We start from the raw sequence: 23670 nt of genomic DNA, 5'->3' as shown, positions 1-23670 counted from the left end.
TGGTTGTCCCTGCATTTTGCTCACAATTGTAATTTACCTCAGTAAAATCAATGTGTTCCAGAGCATGCATCGTTTCTGAGAGAGCTGAGTTGCCAGATGAAATTAAGTGTAATAGCCCAAAGGCCTAGGCTGGGATGTTTCTGAGGTTATTCGGGCATCGAGCAACCTGTGAGAATAGAAGACAAATCCGGGTGGCTGCTGGAAGGCAGCACAAGAGAGGCAGGCAGTGAGGGGAACAGGCCTCCAAATGGAAGTGACAGCATCTCTTTTTCCCCCTCCTCCCTTCCCTGGGTGGAGCATTGAACTTGGTGGGGCCAGCATGTCTTCCTGCCTCAGGTTTCTTCTCTTTTTTTTTTTTGGAATATCTTGGATTCTCTCTCATGTCCACAGTGTTGGAGCACTGCCCACCCTCTATGAGTGTGCCTGCACTGGGTGATTTCACTTAGTTGGCAAATTCGAATTACTTCGTGGACTCAGCCCCTCAAAATCTTCAGCCTTAGATCAGTCACAAACTCTTCGATGGTTTCACCTGCTTTTCATGCTCTGCTCTAAACATAATTCTCAAGTTTCATTTTCCCGTGCAGCCTAGTAACCCCCACCCCATTTCTGTGCAACAGTTTCGTAATTAGCCTCTTCTGCCTAAGTTAGCTGAAGACAGTTAAACATATTAAGTGCTTCAGAATCAGCTAGTGTGGGAAATAACTCTACCTTCTGACTGCCTTTTAGCTGGCACTCATTGCTTGTACATACTGCGTGAAACACTCTTTCAACTTCCTGTTGTCTTCCATGTTTCCAGAGCATTTTAACCCTGGCGGAGCTTTTATCTGCTCCATTCTTCCACGCGGATTTTTTTGTTCATGAGGGTTTAAGTAATTTCTTCAAGCCAAGGACTGACCAAGGTCTGCTTCCTTCAGTGCCTGAGAGCCAACGGACCAGCACTGAGCTGCTACAGAACAACCAGCTCCAACTGGCTCTTGCCAGAGTCTCTTAAAGGTAAAGCTCCCTGTGGAGGGGAGATGGGCTGGGCCAGCATTAGAGACAGGCCTGAGCCACAGAACTGGAGTCCAGAACCAGCTTTCAGACATCTCAGAGTTTGATGATGATTGGCTCTGTGGCTTTAGCTGAAGCTATGTGTATAGCCCATCGACTGTTTATGACAAACCCATGTGGAGCCCGACTGCGACCAGATCTCTGTCTCCCTTCATGAGCTGCAAGCTCTTCATATCCATCCTGGGGCTGAGTGAGACCCTCTCAGAGCTCAGCTTCCCAGCTCACTGCCTGAAAGGTGAGAACTCTCCCCTGAAACTGCTCCTTTGCAGCTGCTCTATAGGGCCATGTACCACTCTCTGTTGCATGGAGGTCGATGCAATCGTTAATGAAAAACACCCAGGTCACTTACTGTGATGACCAGGAACACACACAGCATTTCTTCCCTGTTTTTCAGAGACTTTTTGAGCTTTTTTACATGTTATCCCTGGGTGAAGGGAAATCACTCATTCCCTTTGAAACAAGCACTGTCTTGTCTCTCCCCTCCGGGAGCTGCCTGTAGCTGATTAGCTCCTTACTCCTTGTTTGTAACTGAACGGCCATGTGTGGCAGCTAATGAGAAGCAGCCAGGACAGAACCTAGCTTTTAAAAAATAAATAAATAAATAAACAAATCAGGCAAAACTTGGTGTCACTGGCTGCGTTTTGTTTTGAGATTTGCGGTTTGCTTGAACTCGAATCTCTGGAGAGTGCAAACCTGAGTGAATGGAACCAAAACCTAATCCAATTGCATGAAGCCACCACAGAACAAAACCACTCGGTTTCTCTTGTGCTTGAACAGAGAGAGAAGCTGGCTGGTCATGCTGGCTGGGTCGGACTTGCAGCTGATTAGGTCGAGGGCACACCCTGATCAACACCATGGAGTTCCCCTTTAAACTTGCATTGCTAGTGGAGTGCCATTGAACGTGCTGAGCCCTAATAACTCAGCAGCCCAGCACTGGCAGCAGAGTGAGTGAGTGCTAGTGCAGCTCCATGCCCGCATGATGCTCACATTAAGAGATTATCCGGATTTTTACTTGTGGACCCTGGGAATGTCCTGAAAGGGAAGCTCAGTGCAGATGGAATTTGGATACCACACGCCTAGTAACAAGATGGATTGCAGTTGATCAAAAGTCATAGGCTTCACTTCTCTGTGTTGAATGCAAACACGTTCTTCCATTGTATTGCAAGGAGGCTGAACATAAGACTGGCCATACTGGGTCAGACCAAAGGTCCATCCAGCCCAGTATCCTGTCTGCCGACAGTGGCCAATGCCAGAAGTGAACCTAACAGGTAATGATCAAGTGATCTCTCTCCTGCCATCCATCTCCACCCTCTGACAAACAGAGGCTAGGGACACCCTTCTTTACCCATCCTGGCTAATAGCCATTAATGGACTAAACCTCCATGAATTTATTTAGTTCTCTTTTAAACCTCTTCACAACCTCCTCAGGCAAGGAGTTCCACAGGTTGACTGTGCGCTGTGTGAAGAAGAACTTCCTTTTATTTGTTTTAAACCTGCTGCCCATTAATTTCATTTGGTGCCCCCTAGCTCTTATATTATAGGAACAAGTAAATAACTTTTCCTTGTTCACTTTCTCCACACCACTCATGATTTTATATGCCTCTATCATATCTCCCCCTTACTCTCCTCTTTTCCAAGTTGAAAAGTCATAGCCTCTTTAATCTCTCCTCATATGGGACCTGTTCCAACCCCCTAAACCTTGAACCAAAACTTTGCTTCCGAACCCACCTGAACTTTGGATCTAGATCCACGCATTGCCACTCAGGTCCTTCTCCAGCTGCTGGAACTGTATCAGGAAAACACCCAGGATGCTACAGATTATGGTTCTGAACTTTGCTCAACTGTGTTCTCCTCTCTGAATGGGGGTATAAACTGGATAATACCTTTCATTGTACCATTCCTGCCACTCCCTAGTAAATGGGGATAAAGGAGCTAGGACAGATACTGATGTTGCTCAGCAATGTTTCTGAAGTGAACCAGCTCCCCCCCAGCCCAGTTAACCAACAGGGGTTAAATGAGATTCCCAGGGTGGGTACTGTGGGGATAAGAGACAAGGAGATGCAGCCATAGTGGCTCTTATGATCTGGCATGTTGTTCTTGTCAGTTTTCTTTCAAGAAGAAAAGAAAAGATTGGGTGTTGTGTTTTAAGGATGACTTTGCTTAGCTGGATTATGAGCCCACAGTGCTTCACAAAGCAACTCTATCCAGGGACTGTTTTGCTGTCAGGCGCATAGACAGCTGATGGCTGTCAGCCCAAGCCAGTCATTTTACTCTTATGCAGTGAAGCCTTTTTGGTGATGGATATTTGTGGCAGGTGCTTAAGCTGAGGCAGCTCTGCCCAGCGTGGAAACTTGCAAGACAACTGCAAAGCTCTTTCAGGACAAAGAAGAAAATTGGATAACAAAACCCACCACACACGAACACACACGTAAGCAGACAGGCTGAAGGGACTGCATTTTCCAGTGAGCTGAACTCCTCCCAGAAAGGCTCTTAAATCACACAGATCCGCAAAAGGAGGTTGCTTCTCCGCTTACTTTCTGGGATGACCAAGAAGCAATGAATCCCTAGGCTTTAGGTCTCACTGATACTATAAGAAACAAGCATCTTTCTGAAAATGTGTGTCAGTGTGACAGCTGGAGAGCAATTGCAAGATTGTAGCCTTCTGGGAGCTGCCATGGTGTTACACATCACCTCCATAAAAGTTAAACCTTCCTTTAAAGGGGGCAAAGGGTTTAAACTCCTTGTTTTGTATATGTCAGTTTGTCTATTGCAAAGGGAACTCTGACTCCTAGCACAGAGCATAGGAATACAGTAGCAGATCAAATGATCTGTCTAGTTGCAAAACCTGCCTACCACATGATCAATGCCAGATGCTTGTCTCAGAGGAATGCAGAACATTGCATATGATGTCAACCCCAATGAAATAATGAATTAGGTTCTGGTCGATTAATACGGTGTGTGTAACTGAGAGCTGAACTTGGCTCAGTGCACCTAACAGAGTGATACCAAAAGGGGATCTCTTCCTGATTCCAGCTGTTGATCAGATGAGGCACTGAAGTGTGAAAATTAAGACAGGTGTTATTGTCTAAAACTCCCAACTTTCGTGGCCAGAGCTGAGGACAGTCAATACATTTGGAAATGTTGCTGCTGCTTTAAATTCTGGACCCCCATGGCACGGGAAGAGATTTCTTTGTTTTGTTTTTTTCCCAATACTTTGACCCTCTGTCTTAAAAATAGCTATTGGCCTTACCTGTGATGTGTCCAAGTGGGTGTTAACTTTCTCCATAGTATACATGATAAAGCCACATGCCAAACCTCTTTTCTTCCTCTTGGTATTTGCAGCTGCACATACATCTAGCAGAGTCAGGGCCCCCAAACTTCATTATTTCTTAATTAGTTCTCTTTTTGGCTGAACAGAACAGGAAGAAGCAAGCCAGGCAGTACTGAAGTAACCTGTGGCATTATTAAGTCTGCACGCTCTCACATTTTATTTGGTCTCTGCTGCTAGGCAATACATTAAAACAGAGACCTGTGCAGAGTTTAAGAGGAAGAAATGGGTGGGTGGGTGAGAGGGAGGAAATGTTATTCATAGAAGCCCCGATGGTACATGGTAGGGGAATGTGTAGATTTTTGAAGAAATCCTCTGCCAAAGTAATAGTAACACTGAGGATGTGTTGAGGGAATAGGGAAGTGGACCAGCCTATTTTTAAGGCTTTTGTGTTTCCTCTTTCTGTGTACAGTTGTAGGGGTTTTTTTCCCTGGCACATTATCTATTAACGTTAGTGACTTTATGGTCAGCCAGTCAAATTCAGAAGTCCTCTTTTCTGGAACAAGCTGACATCTTTTTTTTTTTTTTCCCCCCCGTTGAGACCCAGACTGAAAACTGTCCCACAAGATTGAGGTTTCTGTCTTTTTCTTTGAATGATTGTTGTAAATAATTAACATCAGAAATGCAGAGTCATCAACTTGCTGGTTTAAATGCTATTAATTATGCTGAAGAAATGAATCCCACAAAGTTTAGCCTTTTGCATTATGATTCGGTTTGGGTGTCTGTTATTGGCTTGGAGCCTTTTCCCCCTTCCATGCCACTGATCCTTTTAATCCAAAATCTGACCACTCGACAACCTGCTTTTATACTCAGACACTCCAGCTTGCAACTCCAGAAAGCTCAGAGAAGGTAGTGGGTAAGATGAACCACATATTCTCACCACATTTGTGGGCTCCATTTTACAGACTGAGATTGAAGAGCCTATAGATTAGAGAGTAACCTAGGCAGAGCTGACAGGGACCCATGCACAAAGCTTGAAAGGAATGGTAGTAAAATCCAGCTGAAGTGTAGTTTCTTCTCTGATACACATGCTGCGGGACTGTGTCCTGCACTTGTGGAAGAAGGAACAGCTTTGCTGATCTGCAACTCACTGGCTTGTTTTCATCCTGGTGTAGATTCCCTGAAGTCAATGGAGTTGCACCAGTGACAAATCTGACCCATTAACTCTGAGTCCACTCAAATCAATAATAATGTAATACCATCTGTTCTCTTTCTTTGGCACAGATGGAGTAAAGTGTAGAAGCTGGAGTCTAAAGAAAGACTCAGTTATTGATCCTGACTCTGATTTCACACTGGTGTAAATCAGGAGCAACTCCATTGATTGCCCCAGGATAAAACCTGTGTAGATGCGCTCAGAGTCAGGCCCACCGTGCTTTCGTAGCAAAGGACTGGGGAGTGAATGATGTACCATTTTAAGCCGTAGAAGATAAATAGGTGCTGAAGGATTTATTATACTGAACCCATTTAACCACATACCAGAAATAATCTCATTTCATGTTCACAAAGAATTAATCTTATGCACGATCAGCAATTGATCCTGCATAAGATTAGTTTCCAGCCACCTGCCCACATTACAAAATACTACCCGAGGCCTCACTGAAGTCAATGGGAATTTTGCCATTGACTTCAATGGGGTCAGGATTTTACCCACGATGTCAGAGGATGGTGTTAGTTTTACAATATGTATTTTCTTCCTTTTTTCCCTCCACCCCTTTTATCCAACTATGTATTTATGTGTGTTGGCCTTGTGGAAGACGTGAATCTTCTGGAGAGAGTTGGATGAGAAGGCGGAGCCCTGCCAGGCAGAAGCAGGAAAGGCATCCCAAGTGTATGGGATGGTAGGAAGAAGATGTGAAGATGAGTTGGTGAAGGAAACAAAGGGAGTAGTGAAGCAGGATTCAATAGTGAAGAGAAGGGGAGGCGGGAAAGTAAGTTTCCAGAACATCAGAGCTGTGGGCAGATGATAGAGCTGTGCAGTTATTCTTGTCATTCCAACTGCTGTGAGAATACTATTAATGCAGAAACATATCCGTATCTGTATATGCTGAGAATAAGACCATGGTACCACAATCACTGCAGTAGATTTCTGAAGATCTAGAAAGCAGGGCCCTCAAATGCCACATTATTTTTAATCTGTGAATTGTTAACTGAGATGTAAAGTGGTTGACTCTCCCAGGTACATGAGGCATTACCAAACTGAGAACTGACAGGTATATGACTGAATAGCCTACTCAGAGTAGCTAGGATTCTAAGGAGCATCAGCCAATGTTCTCTCCTGTTAATCCACGTAGTTTTCAAACCCTGGGCAGGGACAGGCAAGGTTCAGGCAATAAATGAAGCAAACCTTTAAAAAAATATTATCTTGATCAAGGATCTACTGAGGAGGGATGGCTGGTTCAGGGAATTAGTGATGGGCTATAGATGCTTCCACCTTTAGATTGTCTACTCAAATCCAGCCTTGGCTGGTAGGGATCGAAAGTAGTTCCCTTCTGATAACTGTTTGGTGGCCTATGGGAGTTGGTGATCTCAGTCCATTTCTTAGTGGACAAATGTCCTTACCGGAGAAACCACTATCCCAGGTGTCCCTAACTGGCACCTTCGGCAGAGAGGTCTTGGACTGAGTGTACGTGGAGACTGAATACCTTCTTAGCCAGAGATAGGGGGGAGAATCCTGGCTCTGTTGAAGTCAGTGGGAGTTCTGCGTTGACTTCATGGGGTCAGACTTTCACCTGGCTTCTACAGAATATGATTAACAGTGGGGTAATGTGGCTGGGTGAAGCTTGCACGCCATGTGTCTATGCTGGGTTTGTTCTGTGGCCGAACACGAGACTTCAGTCTCCTGAGTTGTTGCTCCAGTACCTTCCCTTACTGCAAAATTTGCTGAAGATGGGGAGAAACCTCCCCACATAAAATGGTTGTGTGTATCCCCTTACAAGCTCTTTCTATTCATGAGGCATAACATGACCCCGTTGAATGGGACAGAGCTAAAGAGTAAGATTATTCTGTTTAAAACCCTCTGACACAGAGGCAGGCATTTAAAAAAACAGTGGCTGCAAGGTAAAAGCTATTAATACCATTTCATTGTCTAAGAGCCAGAGCAGCTTTAATTACACATAAAAGATTCATAGGACAAGAGTCAATATTGCTGTGGCCTTAACAACCCTAGTGGGGACACTTTCTCAGTCTCCTAAGGATGAGGCACCTGGTGCAGCAGCACCTGAGAAACCCATGGGAGGAGGGCCTCATCTAAGGAAAGCTGCCATTCCGGTGCTTCCTCAATTGCAGGGAACTGACCCGCTGCTGAGCGCAAGCTTTCCAGTTGTTGCAGGGATACTCTCAAGGGTGTCAGGCATAGCAACTGGTGTATCTCAGTGGTTGTTGCTTTGGCAGTTGTCATCTTATAATGAGGTTCCCACCTTAAATGGCACATTTATGTCTTGGGGGGGACTTTGAAAATCATTCAGTTTAGAAACCATTCTGCTGATCTCTCCTGGTGGTAATTTTCTTTCTTCTATTATCTTCCCTTACTCCTGCTCTGAGGTAGTTGGCATTAAGCGTCTGATTCAAAGCCCGCTGAAATCAATGAGGATCTCTATTGACTTTAAAAGGCTTCAGATCAGAATCTTCATTCCACCCAATACTGTATTGAGGCCAAGTCCTTGTTAAAGTCATTTGAGAGTCACTCCGGATCAGGACCAAAAGTGACCAATTAGTTACGGTGCCTCCATTTTGGGGTGCCAGGGTGGGATAATGGGGGGCTTACTTTCAGAAGTCCTGGGTACACACAGCTGATTTCAGCTGAAGTTGTGGGTGCTCAGCACCTCTGAAAATCAGACCCAAGTCATCTGATGTTGTTGGATACTCAACTTTATTGGTCTCTTTTGAAAACATTGGCCTAAGTGTTCAGTAATCACTGATTTAAGCAGTCCAGGCAGCTGTGATATCACAAGCAGAAGGTTATGAATTGCTTTTCTGTTTAGCACTTTCATACCATAGTGCCTTCCAGCTAGCTGTACAATATTTAATCTTCACACCTAAAAATGAACCTAAATTAACCAAATGCAGCCATGTTTGTATTTGGAGTTTTAAGTCTGAATCTAGGTCTGAACCTCAGGTCTCGAGTCCATCTATGTGCAGCATTCCTGTGAGGCACATGAGCCAGTATTCATACCCCTAGGTTTTGGAAAGAAAATGCAGATGTTTGTGAACATTTTTGGATGCTTTTGGAAGCCCGTTTACTTGAAAATTCAGATTTTCTAAAAATCGGGACCATTCTAGAAGCTGTTTGCAAAACAGAAAATAATTTTGCACAAAGAAGTGAATAATTTTTGCACAAGTATTTTCATGGAAGTTTGAAAATGTTCATTTTAGCTCTAGCTACTCTACAGATGGGGAAACTATGACATAGAATGGGAGTCAATGAACTACGGTGATTTGATGCCAGCTGAGGATACAGCACTCTGTCTGAAACATTTTTGCTATACGAGTTCCCAAACACTTCCCTACTTCCTCTTCTAATCACAAAAATACTTAGCCCTAACACAACACTCTTCATACACAGATCTGAGAGTGCTTACCAAACATGAGTAAACACGACCATTTCCATAGATGGGGAAACCAGAGCCTGGAGAGGCTAAGTGACATGCCCAGGTTCACACACTATGTCAGTGGCAGAGCAAAGAATAATACCAATGTTGGGTGAAATCCTAGTTCTGCTGAAGTCATTGCAAGTTTTGCCATTGACTTCAATGCTGTCAGGGTCTCACCCTCAAGTCCAGTGCCCTATTCACTAGGGGGTATGTCTACATTTGAGCTTGCATAGACGTACCCTCGCTAGTTCTGCTGAAACTAGCACACTAAAAATAGCAGTGTAGCTGGGGTAGCACAGTCATTGACTGGGGCTAGCAGCTTAAGTATATACCTGTCTAGACCCCTTGGGTATGTATTCAGGCAGCTAGCCTAAGCCACCACCTATGGTACCCTGGCTTTTAGATCTCTGAGTAACTCCTCATCCTTGGCAGCTTTTTTTAAAAAACAACAAAGTGAAAATGTTGTTTGCACAATAAAAACATACTGCTCACTTTTGACTATGAGAGTCTCATGCACTAGCCCAATGCCGTGATGGTTTGGGCTGCAAGTCCTGCAGGGCAATATATAAATCCAAACCAAACCCCTGTTTCCACTGCAGTTTTAAAAAGAAACATTTTGAGTGGTATTTGAATTTGTAAAACCCAATTGCAAAATTGTGAGGCAAAATTATCTGGTGGACGGTGCACAACACAAAGAGTTGGGGACTTGCTTGGTATGTTCCTGACTCTATCACTGAATTGATGGGCAGCATTGAGCCAATCACTTCACCTCTCTGCCTCAGTTTCCCCATCTGTAAAACTGGGATAATACTACTTCCCTACTCCACAAGGCTGTTGTGAGGGTTAATTAAGGCTTATGCAGTATTTAGAAGATGCAATGTGCAATACAATGTAAAGTAGTATGCCTCAGATCCTTGTCTCAGATCATCCTTTCCTGAAGGAGTGGACTCTGGGATAAGGATCTTCTTGTGGATATTCCTACACATTGTTCCTTTTAGGGGAGGCAGGATTTGAGGACCTAGGGTCCATTATGTATCCCATTATTATTCTGATATTTTTCCTCCTGTGTCTAAGACCTTACCTTAGAGTTTTATACTGCTACCCGTCACCACAGTATGTCAACACTACATTTAGCGGTGCTAGTTATTGGATGCGGGTTAAATGCCAGTTGATTATTAACAACAGTTACTAGGATTCAACAACTGCTTAATGAGGTGTAACAACTATATATTAAGATAGATATCTATTAAACCCAATCTTAATAGTCAATTGGTGTTTAATTGACATCTGTTAATTTTCTTATTACATCTCAATTAAATCCACAGTTGAAGCACTCATTTTTGAGTATGACCAAATTATGATTGGAGGCAAAAACATAAACTAAAATATAATCACATAAGCTACAGCTGATCTTAAATGCAAACACTTTATGAATATTCTTATACCATTGAAAGAGTAGATTTGGGGTAGGTACTTTAAAAACAACGTAGGAAAGGTGGAAAAAATAATCATTCTGCCAATTAACTCTTGCAGCCAGGGACTAATGAATAGTTATTTACAGAGATAATTTTCACAGCCACTCCCTTTCCAGCAGAATTATAAAATTTGAATTTTCTAAAATGAAATGAAATGAAATGAGTGTGCAACAGCAGCAACTGAGACCTCTAGGACATTTGTAAAATTCATTCTTCTGTTAAAGTTTATTTTAGGGGGTGCAGCAGTTTACAAAACTTAGTGATGGAATTTTGTGTGTGGATGACACACAAAGGTCTGTGATTGTGGACAGAGGTAAAAAGCATGTTATAATATAGGTCCCAACCTGCACCCATTGCAGTCCATTGGAAAACTCATTAACTTCAGTCAATGCAGGATCAAGTCCATAAGAAGGATGAGGCAAAAGACTGGATTATATTTAGTAAAGGGGGCAAAGTAGGAATATATTGAATGTTTAGTGCCAGGGAACAGACAGTTTGAGGTAGGGGACTTGCCTTTATTTCTCTATGTATAAATGACTGCAGGCATTGAAAGTAGTAGCACTGAGCGGAGGGAGTCTCTGTTCTAACTGGTCATCCACATCTTTGATCTGATGGAATCAGTTGGTAGAGCTTGACCATGAGTCTTCCTCCTCTGGAACTGGCATTGCTACCAGCCACCTCTCTCAATAACTAGTAGTTAGGATTTATAATCCCTAGATTTCAAAGCTCTTCACAGAAGTGGGTAAGTATTATCATATTATCCTTTCTACAGAAGGCGTAAGCTGAGGCACAGAGAGATTCAGTGACTTACCCAAGGTCACACAGGAAGTCAGTGGCAGAGCTAGGAGTAGCATCCAGGTCTCCTGACCCCCAGTCCCGTGCCCTCTACCCTGGACCATGCAGTGTCATTATCCACTGTGCAGGGTTTAACCACATGGATACTGGATCATAGCTGGCTCGAGTCATTTCAGTCCAATATGAGTGAATTCCTCTTGCTTCTCCTCTGCTTGGATTTCCATAGGTACCAGATCCCACAACTAAGCTTTTCTGACACACTCACTGTTGTGAAACAACCTAACTGGTTTCCATAGCTATGTGTTGTTAGGTGTTTCCTAGCTAATGAAGCACCTTTGCAAGGCAGGCTAGTCGTGTGTGCCAGCAGCGACAAATGATCTCCCTACCTTTTCTGCTCACACGTTTGCCTCAGATACATTAATGATCACTAAACCTTGCTGATGGAGGGACTCCTTTTGGTGACAACCTCATTATTCGGTTATCAGGAGCTGAGACTATCCAGGTTGTCACGACAACCAGCCATGATTCAAAGCTGCTCTGAAAGGTCTGAACCTCAGGCAAATAACCAGCCCTTAGCTCTCAGCAGATGCTCAACCCGTCAGCCAATCGTGGGGGAGCTGGGAAACCATGACATCATAGTCCAACCAGTCCAAAAAAATTAATTCTTAGTTTGCAGTGTTCCTCCTTGTCGCTTTTCCCCAAACCCCAGCTCAGCAGTGTGGCAAAACCAGTCTGCAGTGTTACTATTTCAAACCACTTCACAGCTGACTTCAAAACTTCAAACTGGGTGAGGGGTGAATGTGTAATCAGGGCCACACACACACACAAAAAATATACAGCATGTCAGTTAACTAATTCAGGCTTGGTCAGAGCTATTGCAGAATGGTGATCAATTACAATCCAGTCAGAAGGCTGGATGCTGCTATAACACTGACAGTCATGCAGTCAGGATCCAAATCAGTTATGTTGCTTGTTTTGTTTTTTTGTTTTAAGGAGGGGAGAATTCCTTAGCACTAATTTCCTCTGAAGTAGAAAGTCACTTGCAGCACCCACTAATTATTGTAGATGGAGGGGGGAGAGAAAAGCACTGGCATCCAATTAATAGCCATGCTATATTGCAAAGAGTATGTCAGGTTTGCCAGGGAGGTGTTGTAAATGCTGTGGAACCAGTTCCATAACTATCAAAGGATACGTTTGCATATACTGCCTAATGCAAGCTACGAGGGATTGCTCAGTGTCTCTAAGCCTGAGCTTTGTCATACCTGGACTGCTGTACCTGGAGCCATAGATTTGATTAGGGTTGAATAAATGTCAGTAGTATTGACCTAAGGATTCCCAGCAGTGATGCTTCTGACATTTGGTTGCAGAGCTTTCCTGAATTGCTGCTCCTCTAGAACAGTATTTCTCAACAACTGATCCATGCACCGGTGCCAGTCCCTGAGATCTCCATGACACAGTTTAGGAAGGCAGCAAGCCGGTTCCTGGTATCTAAAAGGTTGAGAAACATTGCTCTAGAATTCACTCCCTGTAGAAATCAGCTTAAGCACAAACTTATAAACTTTTAGGAGAAGTTGCTCTCTTTTCCCAAGAAAGATTTGTCTCCTTGCCTGTGTGGCCATCCTCGCAGGTCTTCTGCAAATACCGGGGAGCACAGTACTTGGCCTCTTTTATTGAGACTTCAAAGCTTGCAGGCACTCAGATACACAGGGGTGAGTTCCAATAAATGATTGTAGTAAGTGCTAAGTCCTTTCAGGGTGGACTGGGTATGCAGGAGTTTATAGGTGCCAAGTATTATTCTTATTTATCATCGCTGCGTGACAGACTATCTGATCAGACCTGAAAAGGGAGATTTCAGCTCCTTTGCAATGACTTTAAATGTCCCCAGCCTGTTTCATAAGAATAGGGGCTCATCCTGCTGATATTTCCCTTTCCCGTACCTGGTTATGCACTGGTTGTCTGTCTCCCTCCAGCCTAGTGTATTTAAGTGGGGCTGTACCGATATAGCTGTCAGGAGGAATTCACTCCTGCATCAAGGTCACCGTACACTGGCTATGTCTGCACAAAGTGACTGGGAAGCAGCCATTAGGCTCCCCCAAGGAGCATCCCAGTGTAGGAAGCTTCCTCAGCAAACACGGAGTTGGTGCAGCCAGCTCTGTGCTTCCGCAAGAGCCCTTGGTACAGGAGATGTGTAAGAGGCAGGCCAGAGGAGGGAGGAGACATGGTCAAGTTATGCCCTGGTTATTCCTGGCTGCTGCTATGGCCCATAGGGGCTGTGGATCAAGGTAGGACAGCTCCTGAAGCTACTCTAACATGGGCCAGGGGCTAAATTGGCCTCTGGCATTCACAGAATTGGAGTGTGTGGGGAGTGTTCTGCGTGCCCCTCTCAGCTGACAGGGCTGAATTGAGTCCCTAAGATGCTTTGGGAAGGGAGGCTCTGTGTAAATGCAAACTGTGATCTACTTTTCAGATAAATGACAATTCAATACACTTATATTTTATGTAGCATTTTAAATTAGCATCCAGCAGGGAGATATCCTCTCCTGTGCTCTGTAGGTAGGAGACAGAAATCTTGTGGTGACCCACTAAAGATTTGGGGGATCAGGTTAAGCAGGATTCTGCAGCAACATCAAAACCCTTGTCTGCCCAAAGTGCCACACCAGCCGAGCAAGTCCAACCTGAACTGCAGAATTTCAGAGCCCTTGGGCATTCCCAGTTCTATGGCCGTGAAAGCATTCCCTGTCAGTGGAAAGCAGTTAGCCTTTGAGAATACAAAGAACAATGTTCCCTTTGTCAACATGCCTTGAAGCATACAGTGCACGCAGGACCCCTTACGTGTAGCCTCCAGTGTGTGTGAACCTCAGAATGATAGGATAGGTTTGAGGGGGGACTCACAGGTACTGTGCTCTTTGGGGGACTTCCCCAGTCAGAGGCAGAGTCCCCAAATGCCAATAAAATGCCTTTTTTGTGGCTTCTTCCTCTTGCTTTCTCCTATGCCACACTGCCCTTCTATCTCTCACCATCTCCCTTCACCAGAGTTCCTTCTCCTCTGTTCCCTAAGGGGCTCCTTCTCTTCCCTACTGAGGAAGGGCTGCTTCTGAAGATGGGTCAGGGATGGTCCTGAAGGTGGGTGATGTTCCCTTCCCCCTCTCAGGGGAACTGCATGGGTATGTTTGTGCCGAGCTTGGTCCCCATGTCTTTTACCTTCATTGTGCCTTCTCTCTGTAGCTGAATAGGTTTTTCTACTGAGATCCAGCCCCTCTCCACAACTATTCTATTCTCTTCTATTCTATTCTATTCTACATGGGTGGTTCTTATACCACACTCATCATCACAGTATCCCGTGTGGTTGGTGACCTCAGTGGCCACTCAGTGGATAAGCTGGCTCGAATTCAGAGAGCCAGGTGGTGGCTTGAGAGTAGCTTATGGCAGCAGCCTGGAGATGGCTAGAAGGGGTCCCCATAAAACCACAATCCCAGAAGCCAAGGTTTTTGGGAGCTCCAAAGGCCCACCCTGGGCAGTGGTGCTAGGACCATTCAAAAGCCCCCATGACTTTTGGGATAAATCACTTGCCAAATATCCCCCCGATGCTTTGGTGATATTTTGACAGTTGTCTCTGGACCCAAAAGGGTTACAACCTTAGTGAAAACTGAGATCTGGGGGCATATGCCCCGATTAAATAGTGCAGGGGGAGAACGAGTCTCTTCTCTTCCTCCAGCCTCTGATGCTGGCTTCATTTTTATGCTCTTTGATAGAACAAATAGGAGACTAAATGACCCCTTCGTATGCTGTGCTGGCCTGGTGTTTGTGAAACACAGGCAGAGTCCACGGGCCAGGGCCTTGCATATGTGTATCTATTTTTTAAAAAATGCATGTGATCAAGTCACATGATTAGTTTGATTTTTAAATGAACTGACCTTATTCACCCACTGATTCTGCCTCCTGACATGTACTGGTGCATCTTAGGCAATGCTATGACCAGCACTTGTCCTCACGCCGTGCCAGCCCCAGGAAATTTCAAACAGGGCTCATTTCTTATTCTTAAATGGTGGCTATAAAGATGTGGATTATTTGTTAAACTGTGATTCGGGGTCTGAGCTAGTCTGAATTATATTTATAAACTAATCCCTGTTCTACGTAGATGTCTGGGTCACCATTCACTCACTCATCCAAGAGTTGCCATCAGTGCAAGCTCTTTCTGGGCAGAGGGACTTTCAAAAGCTCTCTGCATTGGTTTAACTCTGTTCCTGTTGACTTCAAAGGGAGCAAAGTTAGGCTATTGGCAAGGCACTTTTGAAAATTCATTCTACCTAACACAAATGAGAAGCAATTCCCTATAAATTATTCACCCAATGCTGGCTCTCATTATCCAGCAAAACTCTCCTTGTGATAGGAGACACAGTGTCCGTGATACGTAAATTACCAGTACAGCCATTTCTGCTACCTGCTGAGTGGGGAGAGATTCCTCTCTTACACTGCCATGAGATTGCTGGGCAGGCCTGGTGAATATTGGCACTAATATTACCTAACATCCTCTGTAGAACAGCCATGCGCCTTGCCATACACACCATGTACGTGATCATATCAGGTCTCACAAGCTAATCAGCATTAGGTTAGATTAGTACTTCCTGGATAGAAGACCTTTGAGAAACCTTTGTGTGCAGCAGGAAGTCATGATAGCAGTTCAGTAAGGGCTGCTCTTCTGAGTCAGAATTGAATCAGTGACCCAGTATGGTGTTGCTACTGGAGAAGCTGTCTTTTGAATGAGTTGTACAACTCAGGCATGACTACATGGGGTCATTGAAGATCACATGGTGCTTTGTAGGCTGGGGAGTGCTTGTTATCTTGGTCACACTTTGACTTGGATAATTACATTTTGCTTGCGTAAATTTCTCCTGAAGTTTCAGCCAGGAAAAGGTATTGTTCATTTTTTGCCCCAAACTGTCGCGTATTGTGGCTTTGTATTGTGCTTCATCCCAGAAGGCTCAGGCACTCTGCTTCATCCCAGAAGTGGGCACATTTTAATGGCTGCCAAAGTGATCTCAATGTATGATTTTAAAAGGCTCAGTATAAATGTAAGGTCATTATCATCAGTATTGTAACTAAAATAGGATGGTTTTCTGCTTTGCAAACCTATCTTGTCAGTAGGAATCCAACTTGTTGGTTTTGGAGAAACGGCAAAATGGATCCGACTGTCTCGGAAGATTTATTCTTCAAGCCAGAGTTCAGTGCTTTAAAATCCTAAACAGAAAGAAAGAGCAAGAAAAATAATCTGAAAAGACACTAGGGGGAAATGGGAATCTCTTCGGACTAGTCCATGGCTCATTGCACAGAAGTGTCGTCTTTATTCAAGACTGGCTGGAAGTTTGTTTGGAAAAAGAACTGCTGCAGCAAAAGCACATAGAATTCAGCAACACATGGGGATGACGTTTAGCTAAGTGGCTTATTGTGGAAACCTAAGTATGTTTCATGAAATTTTCACCTTCTCATTGGACAAAGAGAAACCAGTGCCATGAGCCAACCAAAACCTACAGATGTAAGTCAGACATACCTTTAATATGATGAAGGCCAAGGGTTGAAAGAGCCCAGAATACTGAACTACCCTCTTATCCCTGCAGTTCTGGCTTGAGGTAGATTGACAGGACAGTGTTGGGGAAACTTGCACATTGCAGTACTCCCGCCTGTGCTCCATGTGTGTTCTATGGATAAACAGTTGTCTTCATTGTCAATGGTTGTAAATCCAGCATCCTAAACCAACACTGAATTCACACGGAAAAAAAAGAGTGTAAAAAATTGAATGCCTCAATATTCCCTCCTCTGCTGGTCTTAGGAAGTAGTTTTGTTTGGCATAGGGATCCATTTATCCTTCAAAATAAACACATGAATGAAGGGGACAGTGCTGCATATAAAGGTGTGCGTGTGTCTCTGTGTCTGTGTACACATGTATACGCATATCCGGATTGGGACGCTTGCTTTTTTTTAACCTGCTGCAAGTGAGGAGATTCTTACCCCACTGCTGTGTTATTTTATTCAAGTTTCTCTATTCCCTCTCCCTCTTCAGCTTTCCTTGTGTCTTCGTACTTGAAACAAAAGATTTGCCAATTCCAGCCCTCTCAGTGCTATTAGTAGTAGAATTATCTGCTCTCTCTCCGCCAATGAGTGCAGCCAAAACCTGGTGACGACATGGGCTAGGGAACAGCAAGGAGGCAGTGAAGCATCCAAGCTACTAATGTTAGGATTGGAGGTCAAGAAGCTGCTCTCCACAGAGAATGGGAAGCTTGCAGATGGACTAAGCTTGGAGGGGAGGTTGCTTTTGACTGACAATACCAGACCTCGAAGGTGGACAGTCGGGTGCAGTATGACAGGACAAAGTGCAGGTAATGCCTTTATTTTTGCTATCAGGCTGTCAGTGCAGTTGGTGCCCTATCTTGTGGTGTTCAGCTGAGAGAGGAATGGCCTATGGTTGCTTTCTTAAAACTGCCTGCAGTGAGCATTACAAACAGCCATGTGTTCTGTTTAAATTTCCTTTATTGTTTCTGAGACTGTATTTAAGGGAAGGAAACCATTCAGCACAGCTGATGCTGTGTGGGGTATTTGGTTGTAGGGAGAGGCTCTGGTGGTGTATTCTAGGTTTTGTGTATTTTTCTCTATTCTTGACACCTGTATTATTGTATTGCATTTGAATTTTAAAAAAATGGAGATTGACATGTTCTGGCAGATAACTTCCTGGTTAAAATAAAAACCGTAAAGCCTGCATTGGCACTGAAGTTGTGTCAACACAGACACCAACCATAAAAGCTGTCTTGGTGTGTTTGAAATCAAATCCCAACAATGCAGTTTTCTAGACTGTGCTTCTGCAGAAGAGTAAGAAAACCTATAGACTCTTTTGTTATTTATTCTTCTGTCATTTGCTGGCAAAATGCACCTAATTCACCCCTTTTAAAACACTTCCTTGCTAAGTTTTCCCCAAATTGATTAAATGCAGCGATTTTGTTTTCTCTCATGCACACACATGGTGGTGGTTTGTGACACCACAATGAAGCTGTCCCTGTGTTGGGTTGTCCCTTTGTCCCAGGATCGTACACTAGCCAACTGGGGAAGTGTTACAACCCAGCTCTGCTGCTCCAGTCTCCTCTCCTCAGAGGGGGAGATGATTTCAACACTGGTGCCCCGAAGCCCATTCAACTTCTTTTAGAATCTATTTTTTTCTGGTGTTAGACTTGAACTGCATTTTGTAGAACCAAACTCTTTTAAATATTATTCCATGTAAAGAAATATGGGGAGGAAAAGGGGAAAAACTGTTGCTTCATATTGCTCTGTGTCTGGAAATGTCGAATGGACATGGGCCTGAGCTGTGAAGTGCAGGTCTGGCTCTGGACTTGTCTTTGGAACCACCAGAGGCCTGGGGTGTTGGGAGCCAGGGTGTTTGAATAATCCCCATTGTTGTTAATAGGGAACTTTGACGCTAAACTTACCAGGAGTTAGCATTCCTTTGGAGAGTTTGGCAAACAAGTTTGCACTTTTCATTCCCACTCTTCTGCGCCCTCCTCCCCCAAGTAAATTTTTAATCACGTGTAAGGAATATTTGAGGTTTGTTTTTTTATTTTTCCTAATTGGCCAGTAAATGCTTCTGCTTGCTGCGTGAAAGCTGGTGCGGTAGCAGTGGGAAGTGGCTAGTTAGAGATCAAACTCCACTTTGCTGGGTGACAGGGTGCTGATCTGACTTTTCCCAGCATGATCAGCAGGACTCGCTGTCACAAGGGTTGTGGGCAAGGCAGCTGCTGGCCTGAGGGGGAGAGAAAAGAAAATGCTGGGGCCTGAAGGGAAGATGAAACAAAATGCTCCCCAATGTCGCCTGTCTCTCGTGTGAGTTAAAGTTCTATGCTGGGTCTCTGTGTATGGCTGGTGGGAGGGAAATATGTGGGGACAGTGAAGAGCATGGAATAACACTGTGATGAGAGAAGGGGTGTGGGCAAAGTGAGGAGGGCGGCAGAGAGGAGCATGGGCTTGGTGTGCTGTGGGCGTGAGGGGAAGGGGAAAGGATGGTCAGGGCGGGCAGCTAGGAGGAAGGAAAGAGTGAGCAGGTTGAGACTATGAGGGGAAGGTGGGGTAGGGGGCAGCGTGGGAGAAGACAGGTGGGATGGGCGAGGGCATGGAAGAGGAATGGGAGGAGACAAGGTGGGGTGTCTGGGAGGGAGTGCTGGGAACAGGAAAAGCAGAGGGTGAAGTCTATAGTGGCAGGATGAGCGAGCATGACAGGGGACTGGAGGGTGAAAAATTTCACTCGGTCAAGGCAGCAGCTTGGGACTAGAGAACAGGATCGAGAGGCTGAGAGCTGGCAGACCCTCCATGCTTCCTGCCTAGGAGCCATGATGGTAGCATTCCCTGTGACTAGTCTTGCTGATACTCAACTTTTTTCTTACGATTTCCCACCATTGCTCCCAGTGGCTCTGTTCCACCAATGGTAGGAAAGGCGGGGCACTCAGACAGATGGGGCAAAGGTAGCTGCCACCTTGCCATCTAGACCTTATGTGGGCAGGCATCAATAACATGGTTCTTACGGCTCTGCTGGGCCAAATGCATTACTGCATTGACGGTAGAAACGGGGTAATTTTCCAAAAAATGTCCAGTGTAGACAAGGCCCTTGTGCACTTACCTCATCCCTCATGGAACCCATCTGTGTTGTGTCATGTGATGGAGACAGGCAAAGAGGAAAAGCACAATGGGGCGATAAACCTACCCATGCCTTGGAAGGTGAACAGGTAGTGGCAGTGACCCCAGTAATTTGGTCTCTAGTTAGAATTTCTTTGCTAATAGAAATAGCAATTAAAAAAATCAGGCATACAGTTTGAGGAGGTTCTAAGTCTGGTGAGTGCTTTGGTAGGTTGCTCCAGGATTGGGCAGGAAGGTTGCTTTGGGCATTTAGAGAGGGATTGATAGATTGCTCTAGGTCTGGAAAGGATGAGTGGGTAGATTTCTCTAGGACAGGTTGTTGTTGTAGGTGTAGGAAGAAAAGGGATGCTTGAGTCCTGGATTAGTGGGTGGGATTACTGTATGCTTGAGTGCGAAGATGGAAAGGTTGCTGTGGACTTGGGAGGATGCCTGGCTCTAGGTTTGGGCTGGTTGGAATCTGGGTAGGCTACTCCAGGACTGGGAGGAAAGTTTCCCTGGGCTAGGAGGGTGGGCAGTTAGGTTGGTTGGGCTAGGCCAGAGTGGGAGGATGAGACAGCTGCTCTAAAAGAGCAGGTCAGTGGGCTGCTCTGGGTCTTCGTAGCATTGTCAGTAGGTTGCTGTAGGTCTGAGTGGAGAGGTTGCTCTAGGCCTGTGTGTGCAGATATGCAAGGATTGTGTAGGCAATCTGATCTAGGCCCGGGGGGGGGAATTGCTCTAGACTTGGACAGGTGTTCTTTGTTCTAGACCTGGGGGGATGGCTGGCTGCACTAATCCTGGATTCACTCATTTAGTTCCTCATGTAGTTACTCATTTAGGTACTAGAAGCATGTCTGAGCTGCACCTTTGCTCCTATTATCCATGAGAAGGATTCAAAGTAACACGGGCTACTGGTTTCAGCAGCAGCAATTTATGAGAGCTGCACCTCTGATCAGCCCAGTGGGAGGCATTCACCAGGGCAGTCTGCCTTTGTAATCATAGGCTCTGTGCCCTATGCTCAGATATGTTCCCCCCTACTCCCTTACTGCAAGCCCCTTTTAACACCTTCACCAATGAAAGGATCCACCACCATCCTCCTTGCAATAACTCTCTGGCAGGTTTTCATAACTCCTACAGTGCTCGGTCTCGAGGGACCTGTGGATCTGCCATCCTTTCAAATAGACAAACCCGAACAACTTCCCTGGGTGAAATCCTGGCCATACTGAAGTCGACAGGATTTTGGCTCCTCTGTCTATATTGGACAGAACCAAAATCCTGTATCCGAACAGTCCCTAAAAATGTGGGGAATCTGGGATCCAAATCCTGGGCCTTCTCCACAGAGCCACGTTACAAGCCTTGAATAAGGGGCAGTGACAGCCCAGTCAGGGGCACCACAGGCTGCATCTTTGGCCACGTCTACACTACGGGATAATATTGAATTAGCTAAAATCGGTTTTATAAAACTGATATTATAAATTCGATTTTATGGGACGGCCCACCGACACTCCTACCGCAGCAGTAGATCGGCGTCTGTGCGCCATGGCTTCCAGCCCTAATTCGATTTCTGGGAAGCGATCGCAACTGATTGTGGGAATAGACTGGCTGTACAGTAGCTGATCCTATTACAACGTCCCCGAACAACCGCAGACCTTCCCAGCCCTTGGAATTTCGCCGTGCCAATCCCATTATGGAGTGGGTGGGTGCAGATTCCCTGTGGTCTTGCGTCTGCCTTGACCAGGAGTACACGCCACCTAGATGACATAACCCTGGCACGTCTTCTGACACCCTTCAGTAGGTCCCCCAAAGACATATTATTGCGCCACAGCGGATGTCGCTTTTCCTGGTAAAAATGCTCTGTCTCAGTCCTATTTAACCTATCCTGGGTAAAACATCAGGGACAATCCCATCAGCAATGCGTCTCACACTAACCTGGAGGCGCCGATCGCAGACACGCATACCGCAGGCCCCAAGACCCAGCACGCAACCACATGGAGCTGACCAACGTAAGCGCCTCCTTTTCTTTTTTCTGGACCACGCGATGTGTAAATCCAACTCCATGAGATCGTCCAGCGGACTAGGAGAGGCGATCCTCCAAGCGCCCCACCAAGCCAGCATTCACTCATTACTTTCTGCACATATACAGTGATGGTCTACCCAGTATTCAACTACAGTCACAGCATACTGACCCTCCGGAGCCCAAACTGGCAATCAAAACCTGCATGGTTACCTGGTCTCCCCGCCCCACTGTTCTGAGTCCGCTGCATCATAAACAGTGCCTCACCCGAACGCCTGAAAAATCCCAGCCTGCAGGGGCTCACGCAAAGCAAATCTGGGGATTCGACTCCCCAAGTCAATCCCTCCCACTTCCGTCATACCCAATAGAAGATCAGTCCTGCCTAGATAAAAAGGCAGTGTATTAGAGAACCAGTGTATCATAGACAAGCTGCTCCTTGGGAAAGGGGTGCCCTCACCAACCCACCGTTGCTTCCCTTCTCCCCCACCCATCACATCACGGTGTCCGCCCATTGTAAAAAGATGACAGAAAAAGAATACCTGGAGTCTAGTGAGCATAATACAACATAAGGGTGCAGGGCAGACGCTCCCGAGCGCCTTAACTATCAACACCCACCATTTTTTTGCGTTTTCAGTGTTCTGTTCAGCCTCGCGATGACTAGTTCCAGCAGTCGACTATTTAAGAACGTTCAGGGCGCGATGAACACACAGCAGGCTCGCTTGAGGGAAGGTCAGTATCCACCTAGCAGTCCAAGAACTCCTGGAATCTGTCTATCAAGGACAAGGTGAGGTGGTCGAGATTAACTCTCAGGGCCCCTCATATGCTACATGCACGAAGACGTTCCAAGCCGTTCGTCCATTCTCTACAGAATAAACGGGAGTCATTCCCAGTTATTTACCAGGCTGCCCCGGCTACAGGCCTCAACTAAGGCCCAAGCCAGGATCTACTCACGGGCTGATGGCGAGACGGATATCAAGTCCATATTGCACCGTCTACCAACCGGGGAGGGGAGAGGAGCAGAGTCTGCTCTTAATCTTCAGAGGGGGCAACTGTGCAGCATCGGCCGTCTACGCAGCAGCATTCAGTACACATAGGTGACACGAAAGAAGTCAAGAACTGATTTCTTTCCCCTTTTCTGTCAACGTGGTGTGGTGGAGGGAGAAACTGAGGAGCCGATCCATGCCATCTCACGCCAGACCTGTGTTTCGAAGCCTACAGACATTGGGGTACTCAGCGCAAGGAAGCAAGAGACTTTTCAATGAGACTGCTGTGGACTATGGGATAGCTGGAGTCCCTCAGTACCAGCCCCTCCTCCATGACGTCCATTTTCTGATTCTTGGCTTCCCGTTCCTCTTGTCATGCCGCCGCTGTGTAGCCTGAATTTTTTTCAAACGCTGTTAGGCATTTCGTCTTCTGTAACGGAGATCTGAACAACAGATTTGTCTCCTCCATATCAAGCGATCAGGAAATCCAGTATCCCTGTACGTCCAAGCGTGGAGCTCTTTTGTATTTGGGACGAGCAGCGCTCGCTCAGCGTCACAGTGACAAGAAGCATCCAGCTGGCAACAGAATGTAATTCAGAAAAAGTTTCGGGCGGCTGTCCTGTTACACTGCCCACGCAATCCGAGGTTCTGATTGCTGTCCAGAGCGGTCAGTGGTGCACTGTGGGATACCGCCCGGAGGCCAATAACGTCGATTTCCGTCCACACTAACCGTAATCCAATATGTTAATATCGAATTTAGCGCTACTCCTCTTGTCGGGGAAGAGTACAG

The 23670-nt window shown here is 45.5% G+C and overlaps 1 protein-coding gene across 3 annotated transcripts in view; it reads left to right on the top strand.

Moving 5' to 3' along the window:
* Window positions 1-23670, top strand: part of PAK3 (p21 (RAC1) activated kinase 3) — a 198712-nt gene that overhangs the window by 68829 nt on the left and 106213 nt on the right. For 2 of the 3 annotated variants that reach the window (XM_032766973.2, XM_032766970.2), the window contains exon 1: window positions 17440-17611. The exons of the other annotated variant lie outside the window; for it this stretch is intronic. The gene's annotated coding sequence lies outside the window, so the exon portion shown is untranslated. Of the gene's footprint in view, window positions 1-17439; window positions 17612-23670 lie in introns of those variants that run through there. 3 annotated transcript variants of the gene reach the window in all.

Source organism: Chelonoidis abingdonii, chromosome 8, assembly GCF_003597395.2.
Source record: "Chelonoidis abingdonii isolate Lonesome George chromosome 8, CheloAbing_2.0, whole genome shotgun sequence".
NCBI classification, from domain to species: Eukaryota; Metazoa; Chordata; order Testudines; family Testudinidae; genus Chelonoidis; species Chelonoidis abingdonii.
Note: the sequence above shows the minus strand (reverse complement) of the source record. Positions and strands in the feature narration are given on the sequence as shown.